Below are 11725 nucleotides of genomic sequence, written 5' to 3' on the forward strand. Positions count from 1 at the left end.
AATGATGAGAAATTTATATCCCAGGATTTGGTGAAGGTATTTGAGAAAAACTTACAGCAGCAATATACATATTGCTACATGGCAGGTAAAAATCAATGTGAATAGTAGCTATCAGTTTATTGCCTAGCTATTGGCATAATATTTTGTGAAATGCTTTTTTTTCATATATTAAGTTTCACTCATTTTCTTTCAAACATTTCACTTGAGTTCCACTTCTTTTAAATTAAAATATCAGGCCCTACTCTCGAATTTGTTCTGTTAGAGACCGGAAGTGGAAGACATGTTTTTGCCACACCTAATGAAAAGGTTGTACATATTTTTGCTTTGTAAATATCTATACTTGAACAGAACAAATAACCACCTATCAGTAAATTTTATTCATCGGGGCATACTAGCTACCAATTACACACCTTCAGAAAATATAGCAATTCCGCAAGCATGGTTTCCATTTGTGATATAACCCGCTATCTTATCACATGGTCAAGACACGCTTCTCACACCCCAAATATAGAACATTTTCTAGCTGGGACATCACGCTTTCTACTTTTTTAGAGAAAAGGCTAAGCTATGCTTTATATAGAAAAGCAGGAGTTTCAGTGGGAAAACCAACGTCACGGTACAAGATCTGAAAAAACTAAACAAAGAGGCAGCAACCAGACTGCCGAAGCAGCCTACACAGCAGGCACTACCCAGCCACCCCACTGATAACCACCCTGATGGCCTCCCTACGGTTTGCAGGACAGAGAAGCATCCACTGCGATGAAAGAGCGAACATTTGGAGATGTTATGCACCGGAGAAGAGGGAACACGCTGTTCAAAGACAACATCGTTTCGCCCAGTCCAAATCAACCAAGCAAGAGCCCCAAGCATTGCTTCAAGTGGAAATGAGATTTCCAAATATCGAGCATCCGCAAGTCGCGCACCCCGGCCCTGAGTACATGATCATCACATAAAGTGATTTCGCACTATACTTGCCACTCGTCGTTAGGAGCCAGTGAGCCTCATCACTGACATCCGAGCCTCCGAGAGCTCAACTTCTTGCAACCACCGGTAGAGCTCCTCCCATTCTTCTATCCCACACTCACTACCAGCAATGTCACGCTGTTCTTGCCTACTGGTCCAGGACGACCTTACAGTTCGTTCTTTGTAAATGAGTGTCATTGACACTTGACAGTGTTGCTTGGACATACGGACAGAGGTGTCCGAATCTGGCTAATATTTGGCTGGCGATTCGGCTAATTTTAACTTCGATCCATGGAATGAGCTAGAGAACAAACGATTTCGCCTGAACCTTTGTGAACTAAAATTGTAACACATTCAGAGAGTAGGGCTAGGGTGACCAAACGCCCACTCAGGAGCGCCGCCCAAACAAATTGAAGTCAAGAGCAGTAGAAGATGGAATAAATCGATCAAACAAGCGCTTACTGGGAAATGCGGGACGGGGTGGCAGCTCCGCCGCCGCGGCGGACGCACGGGCGCGAACGGTGGTGCGTCCGCGAGCAGCCTCGGCCCCTGGGTCGTCACGCTACGCTGCCTGGTGGCGCGCCGCGACCTCGGCAGCTTGCGTCCACCCGTTAGCCTGGTGGTGCGACGAGACCTCGGCGGCCCGACCGCCGGCGCGAGGTAGCCGCCGCCGCCCTTCGTTGCGAGCAGTGGCGAATGGCACAATGGTGGGCTCTATCCCACGTGTGACCGGAGCCGGGGCCATGAAATTTGTTGTGGGGAAGCCCGATAGCGGGTGGCAGTGGGCCAGTGGCATTGAAAGCATGGAACGGCCTATACTTTTTCTTTTCTTTTTGGGAGAAACTTTAAATCTATTCATCATAAATTCTAAAAACATATATATTCATCATATGTCATGGCAGTACAAAGAACAACAGAACTAATAAAAATTACAACCGGTTTAAAAAAACACAACTAGGTCCATGGACTATCTAGCGACGACTACAAGAACTCACGGTTTTGAATTTGTATTCTCAAAATCTCAAGGTACAAGATATAAATATAATGTGTAGATCCTTGATTAATGATAAAAGTTGAATCTATATTCCAGAATATATTTTTTGCGAGAAAGACATTTTATTGGAATATGCTCAACAATCTATGCAATAAATATGTGTGCATGTTTAGTTCAGATATTTATATGTGTCAAATAAAATGTCCATGCAGCTTTAAAAACAATACACGTTGCAAATGTTTCATGTCAATTTTTTTATCTTAGAACATATTTGACTGTCAATATGAAAATTCTCACAAATGTAAATACAAAGTTTAGTTGACTTGCGGAACATATTTGTAAACTCATTCCACGATCCATGAAATGGTTTTTATGCATTTACTAAAATGTTCACGCAACTCGCTGAAGATAGTTTGTATTTAAAAAACTAAGATAATATACTTTATTGTTATTTATTTTATTTTTTACAAAAGTATTACAAGCAGAAAATTTGCATATACCCGTGAAAACATACTATTACCAAATAAATTTGTAAATAGCATCAAAAGATCATGAATTAAAGCACATGAACGCTAAAAGGAAGAAATAGGATAAGTTTTTAAAGCAACATCATAAAAGAAGGAGATAAAAAAGTTGTAGGAAAGAAAAATGGAAGAAAATTAAGCAAGAAAGAAAACAAAACTGAAATAGAAAAGTGAAAAAAAGAAGAGAATTTTTAAAAAAATAAGAAAGGTCGTTACAAAATATAATAAATTGTCGCGGCAGCTCTATCCTCAACCAGCAAATCTGGTCTTGCAATAGGAAGAATCAAACAGTTCACCAACTGTTAGAAACATGATTCCAATAAGGTGATGCTGCAGCACAATCTGCGAACAGCGTTATCCTCGACTAGCAAATCTTGTCCAATAACAAGGAAATACACCGAATCACAAGAAAGTTGATGAAATATGAGTATATTATTCCTTGTGCAATAACAGAGAAAAACAATTTACTCATGCCGTTTCTTGTCGAGAATAAAAAACTAGAATGCAAAATTTATCCGGCATTAAGAAAAAATCAGGAAAAAATCATACAAAGAATTCAGTTGGGTACTTGGGTGGCAATAGGAACAATACCCATCTATGATAAGTGGTAGAAAACGAAATGGTTCGTATGAACTAACGGTTTTCCTTCCTGGGTAAAACAATTCAGTTGGGTCTTGGGTGGCAACATTTGGAGAAAGGGAAAAAAAGTGTTTCGGTCCTCTCATCGTCCTCCAGAGGACGACTTGCGGATGAATAGGGTTTCCGAGCAGCTGAAGAAGCAACGCTGACACTGCTAGTCCCTTGGTTCTTATGATCTCCAGCACAAGATCAGAATTATGTCCAGGAGCAAGTGTTTTGGGGACACAGATATGCTAGTCTTTATCTCCACTGATCCCGGAGACCGGCGCGAATGCCAAATCTTTTCGACACAAAAATATATCCAGCTTAACAGAAGTATATCCAACTTAGTGCAAGTACTCTTCAGAAGTCAGAACTCAAGGATGGTCACAATGTGGCACTTCACAAAACAGTCTACGTGTATCTACTTCCAAAAGAGTCATGTATGTGTGAGGCAGAGAGCAACGGAAAAAATGGCTGTGCGTTTGGTCCCATTTAAACTGAAATTCAGGAATGAATCACCTGAATAATTGATAACAACAATTTGAACACAACAGCATGGGGGGTGCAGTTTACTAATGCATGTATGGCAGATTCATATTTCAGCTCAATCATAGTCGCATGAGTGATCATCCATGGAAGGAAGTACGTGGGGTCACACGGGACTGTCAAGCGTGCATAATACGCAGTAATCTAAAGCTGTAAACAACTTACGCATGCATACGCTGATTCACGAAGGTACTGGCGCTGAAAAACATGGACATAGCATATTAGCATCTTAATATCAGCATTTGTTATCTCAATCCTCACAGTGGTCTATACATAAACACCACTGGAACAAATTCATTCATCACAGTGGTCTCACATCACAAAAATACGTACACTATTCACCACACTAGGCCAAAGGCATGCAACCAGAAAGCACACGTGCCATGCCAGTTTATTAAAATACAACACCGATTACCACGTAATTTTCATGGGAGTGTTCAAGGGTAGAGCTCAATAACAGATCTAACTCCCAGCACTGATATAATTTTGTAGTCGCTGAACCCAGCTTCCATGAATATCTTTTTCCACTCATGTTCCTCTCGCTCAATCCCCTCAATACACATAATAAAGAGATCAAACAAAACCTGCGTCTCTCTTGTTACATTCTCATATTTGGCCCAGATCCAACCACCATATCTACGATTATCACCTTTCCACCAGCTTCTCTGGGAGGTATAGCTTCCTTGCAATTTTTCAGTATCTTGACACAATCTTCATCACCCCAATCATGGAAAACCCACTAAGATGTACATCAGCAAAAAATGTTATGATTAGCCCCTGTAATATTGAAAATTGTTGAGTTTTTCCATAAAAAGTTAATTAGCTTACTTTATTTGTTTAATTTGTACCTACAAGCGGCTAAATACACACTTTATGGCATCCTTTTGTAAACTGGGTATATGTGGGAAGGGAATAAGAAAAATCTGGAGTGTGTACCTTCAGGAAGAGAGCATCCGCTGGTGGAATGTACTTAAACATATCGCCAGAAATAAATGACACATGGTCACTGGTAGGAGCTTCTTCAACCACATGAGGGAGATCCAACACGGTGCACTTCATTTGTGGAAACGCCTTAGCAATTGCCCTGGCAGATCCGCCGTGTCCTCCGGCGACATCAATAAGTGAGTTTATGCAGAGAAATACACCAGCATACTCCCTCAAGATGATATCCATGAGAAAGTTACTATCAGAAACCATCACGTCGTTGATTAGCTGGTTGTAAGTATCGTCCTGCTCAGCCATCTCCCAAAAGTTAAGGCCGTGAGCCTTCTTGAACATGGACGTGGAATGCTCATCCAGGAACCATGAGTGCATGCCAAAAAAGGGTGCAGTGAAAGTTGAATCAAGTAACAAAGATAGAAAGGGAGATAAGTTTGATCTAACTTCATCGCAGCTGGCAAGTAGGCATGCGGTTGGAGTAAGCCCGTAAGAAACCTCATTGTCTGGTGAGGCTACTTCAGGAACAAGAAAGATGCCTGACACGGTGAGCACACGCATGAGTCGCCGTAAGTGGGGAAGCCTAGACGGATGGAGCCCGATCTTTGAGGCCAACTCTGAAGGGGTCATAGAACCACCATGGTGTTGGATGATGTCAGGGATTCGCAGTTCTGTTGCACATCTGAGTGCCACGGACTTGACAAATCCCAATGCGTGGTGCCAAAGATCAACTTGAGCCTGGAGCAGCCCCTGGGAGCTATGCTTGTCATGGGTGGGAGACATTTTTTTTAGCTTGTTTTTCTGTGGTTTTGTGTTGAATGTAGCTACGTTGGCTGGTCTATTTATATGCAAACAACTAAGCCTGAAGGAACAAGGTAGGGGCATGTAATTACATATTAAGGATTGTAAGATGTTTATGTGCCATGATTGTGTCAAGGCATTTGAGAGAAGGTACTTGGCTGTATATTGATTATTAACAATATACAATTTTTACATGGCAGAGAAATTAATGTTAACTAGCAAGGGAACTCGCACATTTGTGCGGCTAGACTTCATACATATTGTTCTACACGTCGTTTCTGATTTTGCCAGTCTCCCTTGTGCAGCTTTAGCATCATTATTTATGATACTAATATTGAATATGGGATCAATATATTAATGAGAGGTGCTTCGATACACCCCCTTAAAACTTTAAAAAGGGTACTATCCATCCACATCAATGGTTCAAATGTAAGTAATGTACGTTCGTTATTACTTCTGAAGCAAGGAACGGTGTAACAAGTATGTTTCCTTTGTTTTCATTTTTAATAGATTTTGGTGAAGCTGACTGTGATGATTTTGAGGATCCATACACAAATTTTGATGAAGCTCATGATGTGAACAACAATTTGGATAGTAACCGAAGATAGTGAATATGAGTATATGACTTCTGGAAGTGAACTAGAGGCATACATGTTCTACAACAAATATGCGAAGGGCCATGGTTTCAGTGTTAGAAAGGAGAAGGTTAAGCTTTCACGAACAATGCGGTTTAGGCGTTTTGTGTGCTCTAGAGCAGGGAAACAGCAAGAACAATTCCTCACTATGGAGGGCCGCACTCGGAAACTACGACCTGAAAGTCGTTGCAGATGTAAGGCGCAACCTACCGTCAAACTTGACAGAGTTCGTGGAGTTCGGTATTTTGATAACTTTTGTGGATGAACACTGTCATGTTTTAGCTAGCCAGATGAGGTTCCTTCCATGCGGTCTCACAGAAGAATAAAGGAATTTCAGAAAGCCGAAATCTTTGCATTGGGAGCAGTTGGCATGTGGAAGCATCTCGTTATGAAATCTTTCACATGTAGGGCTGGTTGGTATGGCAATGTTGGCTTCATACCCAATGATGTTTATAATTTATGTTCTAGGAACAAGAGGCCACGGATTGCAAAGGGTGATATGATGACAACTTTGGGTATCATGAATAGCAGGAAAGACAAAAACACTGATTTCTTTTATGAATACCAACTGGATGAGGAAGGACGTTAGAAGAGCATGTTCTGGTGTGATTGACAGTCCAGTATGTACTTCCAAGATTTTGGTGATGCTGTGGTGTTTGACAGTACATACATGATGAATAGATACCACATAGCATTCATCCTATTGTTGGCTAAAAATTCTGTCAATTTTTATATTAATTGTAAATTTGTAAAAACACCATTTCACTGACTCCTATTGTCCGTGATTTAGTCCTTTTTAGCATAACTAAAACAACTTATACTGGACATGGTTTGTTTCATCCCATCTTTACTATTGCAGCTACCATACTATTTAATTTCATTAGTACTATTCGCTACTTGCACAATCATCACAATCAAATCGATCCAAATATTTGCATGTTTTGCATAGGTCCCAGCTATTTCGCCCATTCACACTTGTCATCATATACTATTTGATTCTTCAAATCTATTATTTCATTGTCAGATCCAGTTGTAGTACACTCTACCGTGAATTTCCACGAAACAGGTTTTCGCCCCCCTCTATAAATAAAGGCACAAACAACCAAATCGATACAAACTTATGAGAGAACCCTCATACAAGGGCCACCAACCCAACACCAAGCATAAAAAATAGGAGAGGCCGCCCCTAACAAACTACATCCAACACTACAGAAGAGGACCAGAGTCGTGCCGCCATGAGAAACCACCGGGCACCGAGGAAACGAACGCACCGAGCCATCTTCGGAAAGGTCCGACTCACCATTGAGACAAACCCCTCGCTCTGGGCCATGGAGCGTCGCTCTTGCCAAGAGACATCAAGGATCGAGAACGGAGACCACAGGGACACGTCTTGAGATAGGAGATCACCGGATCCACCCCTCGCCAGAAATAAAGACGCACTACGCTGGGGAAAAGGAAAACTCGACGCATATACCATCTGCAACCAGGAGGGGTCGGGGATCCGCCACGACACCCTCAAGAGGGGTGATGACACCGGGCTCCACCATCATCTAGCCCGAAAGATGGACTAGGTTTTCACCCTGGACCCCTGGCACCGTGAGGGGGCCATAGCAACGCCGCCAAGAGGGAAGCAACACCGTAGATATCGTTGTTGCCGACGCCCAGAGCACATAGCATTTTCTCGGACCCACACAAGTGATACCCTAACTCACGAGGGGGGGGGGGGCGTAGCCATTCGTGCTAGGCCTCTAGATCCATATCAGGGGGTCACCACCGCCGAAGCCACGATGACATCATGATCACCCGCCCCCTCACTAAACTCATAGTCAATATGAGGCACCACCACCGTTGAAACGCTGCTCGCCGGAGAGCCAACCACACAACCTCTCCATCCGGGGCCACCACCCTGGCTTCCAGGAGAGACATGTCACTGCTGCCAGACCAACGGACCACCATAAGGCCCACACCTTGGCACGGATCACACAGGAGCGGAACCACCATGCCATAGCACTAGCACGGTCAGTGCGACATCAACGATGCCGACCCATGCGCAAAGGGAGTCCTGCACAAACGGTCCTCGACCCATGACCGGGGCAACAGACCTGCTCGGGCCATGTCCAACCTATATCCGGCTGTCGAATTTGATCTATTAGAGTACAGGAGACATTAATTGGCTACACCTACTGGGTAGTTGGTATAAAGTTTCCCGTTGTAAAGACCTATATACCTGAATAAAGGATTTTACATCACTTGTTTAACTACCTGTGGCCTGCTGGACGATAGTACAGTCCGCACTTTGTACTGGGACATCGACACTGCAGGTTTGGGTGTCAGTTTCATACTTTCGTTTCTTTCCGAACGCACCAAAGACTTTTGCGTCATTTGATTATGAGAAAAAGGGTTATAGTACAAGAGATTGTGACAAGTCCGTTCGAAATGTATACACCAACACAAGAGACTGCGTAGGTTTACCAGAAAAGAAAGGGGCACTACGTACGTGAACCCCCCGTCCCACCAGCAATGCTAGGCTGGCGTCTTGCAAGTTGTCAAACCAGATTGCCCTGCACAGAGAACATTGCACCATTGGTGGCTGATTGTTCTGGCTGTTGGAAGCATAATAGGCTATGTGGCTCATGTTGCAATCCTCCGTGAGCCAGTCTATCCGACGTCCAACGCCTCATTGGCGCAAAAAAAAAAAAACGTTTTGTCGTAGAAAAAACAAGCTGCGTAGGTCGTCCGCGATGAAAACTGACCATTAGTTGTTAGCTTCCAGCTGAATTGATCATCAACCAAGGGTTGAGCTGGACTTGTGAGAATCTGCCCCAAAGCTCACACGGTTGCATGATTGCTGGCACTAATAGCTGGCCCTTGATGTCCCATATCCATCTGCCATTCGTTAACTTAACACTTTTTCTCGCTGATCTTTTAGGGCCTGCTTGCCAACAAAGGACAACAAATCTGGTGCAATGTGCTTTATCGCACAACCATCCAACCAACTGTCAATCCAGAAGGGAATATTTTTCCCATTACGAAGCACATACCTTGTTGCTGCACAAAAGAGATCCTACGGCTGGCACAACACTTCAAGACGAAAGTCACTCCACGGGCGGTCATCGCTCTTGAGAATTAACCTGCCTCCCCTAGTCAGGACTCTGGAGTGAAGCTTTCCGTGTTGGAATGAGGCTGGCCACCTTGTCCACAAGCGACTGCAGGCCGCACTTTTGGAGGAGATGAAGGCTAAGCGGTAGCCCAAGGTATCAGTGAAGGAAACCGGCAATCAAGCATGGAAGGGTATTAGCAAAATCTTTGAGGGACTGCTAAAAGCGGACCGGGATGATTGAGCTCTTACAAAGGCTGGTCCTAAGGCCCGAAGTTTCGCCAAACAGAGAGAGGAGCTCGTAGACAGTAGTGCACTATGTCATTGAAGGTTTGATGAAAAGCATGGCATCATCTGCAAAAAGCAAAGGGGGTTCCTCTCCAAGGTTGTGAATTTTAAATCCACCACCTTGTCTTTTTGAAGTTGTGGTTCCACAATCTTTTGTGAGATTGTCTTTCTCTCCCTCTCCCCCTCTCCCTATTCTTCTCCACTCTTTCTCTCTCCCTCACTCTCTTGCAGCCCTAAGTATCGTCGTTGGTATCCCAGATAGAGAAGAACTTGTTGTACCCCATACTTGAATTCCTAGCTCTTGCAGCCCCATATTTGTTGCTGCTGTCCAATGTAGTGAAACCTTGATGTACGAGCTCATATAACTGCTTAGAGAAGAACTTGGTGTATCCCACATTTGATAATATAAGAAGATTTTAGTGGCTTCGGCTTATGGTTTTTACCCCAATTTGGGGATTTTCCAAAATATGGTGTCCAATGTGTTCATGCCACTACTGCAGATTGGGGTGGTTCTCTTGACGTAAGATATTGTTTTGGATGTTGTCCTATGTGAGGCTTGAGGCTTTCTCAAGACGTTCGCACCACACAGATAACTCTAACGTTTTCACATTAGAACTACATATACATATGTTACTGTAACATGAAAGACAAGCTTTTAATTGACCCCCATCATTGATTTCACCAGGAGCGCAGCTCGATATCATCGGTTGAAAGCTTTAAAAGACTGACAGGTAATTCAGTTTTACAAAAACAAAAGTTTATAGCAAAGAGCCTAGTGTTTACCAAAATCAATAAAATGTAACCGATGTTATTTTGAGAAGACATGATTGCGACTAGTGGGTGATTTAGTGCTCCCCCTTCCCTCCCGGTCGCTCCCGCGAGCGACGCGGAGGGGAAACCCTAGCCGCTGGCCGCAGGCCCCCCCTCCTCCTCGACTCCTCCCTCACCGCCGCCGGCTCACGCTGACGGGCGAAGCCCGGTCAGCCTCGGCGGCGGCGGGGCCTTCCTTCCCCTGCTCGCTAGGGCCGACGCGGGTCGGGGTCAGCGGGCGGCGGCGTGGCGCTGGCCGAGGGCGTGACGGCGCGGCGGCGGGCGGCGGTGGCGGGGCCGGTGCCTGGCGGCGGCGAGATGGGCTCGGTGGTGTTCTGTTCCGCGCGATTGTGCCTGGCGTGGTGGCGGCGGCCACTGGTGGAGCGCGTCGGCCCCCTTCGGCGGGTGGTTGATGCATATGCGGGGAGCGCCCCTCCTGGCCGCGTGGGCGGCGGATCGGCGGCGAGCGTGGCTGGCTCCTGGGGCTTCCCCGTTTGCCCTTGGTGCAGATCTGGCGATGGTGCTTCCTCTCGGGGGGATGGATTGGGGGAAACCCCTTGGCTGTTCGCTGCAGCCACGATGCCGGCGGCGCTCCGGCGTCGTTCCCCTTCTTGAAGGCGGCTTCGCAATCCCCCCCTCGCCCTCCCTTCCTCGTCCCGGGTGAAAGCCCCAAATCTTCGGATTGGGTGGTGACGGCGCTCCGGCGTCGTTTTTCTTCTTGAAGACACCACCTTGGAGCGGCGGAGTGGTGGTCGAGGCTTTGGCACGGGAGTGTTGGAAATATGCCCTAGAGGCAATAATAAAATGGTTATTATTATATTTCTTTGTTCATGATAATTGTCTATTGTTCATGCTATAATTGTGTTATCCGGAAATCGTAATACATGTGTGAATACATAGACCACAACACGTCCCTAGTGAGCCTCTAGTTGACTAGCTCGTTGATCAAAAGATAGTCATGGTTTCCTGACTATGGACATTGGATGTCATTGATAACGGGATCACATCATTAGGAGAATGATGTGATGGACAAGACCCAATCCTAAGCATAGCTCAAAGATCGTGTAGTGCATTTGTTGTAGCTTTTCTGAATGTCAAGTATCATTTCCTTAGACCATGAGATTGTGCAACTCCCGGATACCGTAGGAGTGCCTTGGGTGTGCCAAACGTCACAACGTAACTGGGTGACTATAAAGGTACATTAAGGATCGCATCCCCCCTTGGGCCCATGCGCCTAGGGTTGGGGGGAAACCCTAAAGGGGGCGCCCCCCTTGGCCGCCGCCTCCCCCCCTCTAGATCTCATCTAGAGGGGGCCGGCCCCCTTCCTCCTTCCCCTATAAATAGAGGGGCAAGGGGAGGGCTGCACACAACATCGAAGGCGCAGCCCCTCCCCTCCCCAACACCTCTCCTCCTCCGTAAGAGCTTGGCGAAGCCCTGCCGGAGTACTGCAGCTTCACCACCACCACGCCGTCGTGCTGCTGTTGGAGCCCTCTTCCTCAACCTCTCCCTC

General features: G+C 45.4%; 1 pseudogene; it reads right to left on the reverse strand.

The window, feature by feature from the left end:
- Positions 1–3990: 3990 nt before the first annotated feature.
- LOC125537380 lies at positions 3991–5367 on the reverse strand (annotated as a pseudogene).
- Positions 5368–11725: the final 6358 nt, after the last annotated feature.

The sequence above is a fragment of the Triticum urartu genome, chromosome 1 (assembly GCF_003073215.2).
Source record: "Triticum urartu cultivar G1812 chromosome 1, Tu2.1, whole genome shotgun sequence".
Taxonomy (NCBI): Eukaryota; Viridiplantae; Streptophyta; class Magnoliopsida; order Poales; family Poaceae; genus Triticum; species Triticum urartu.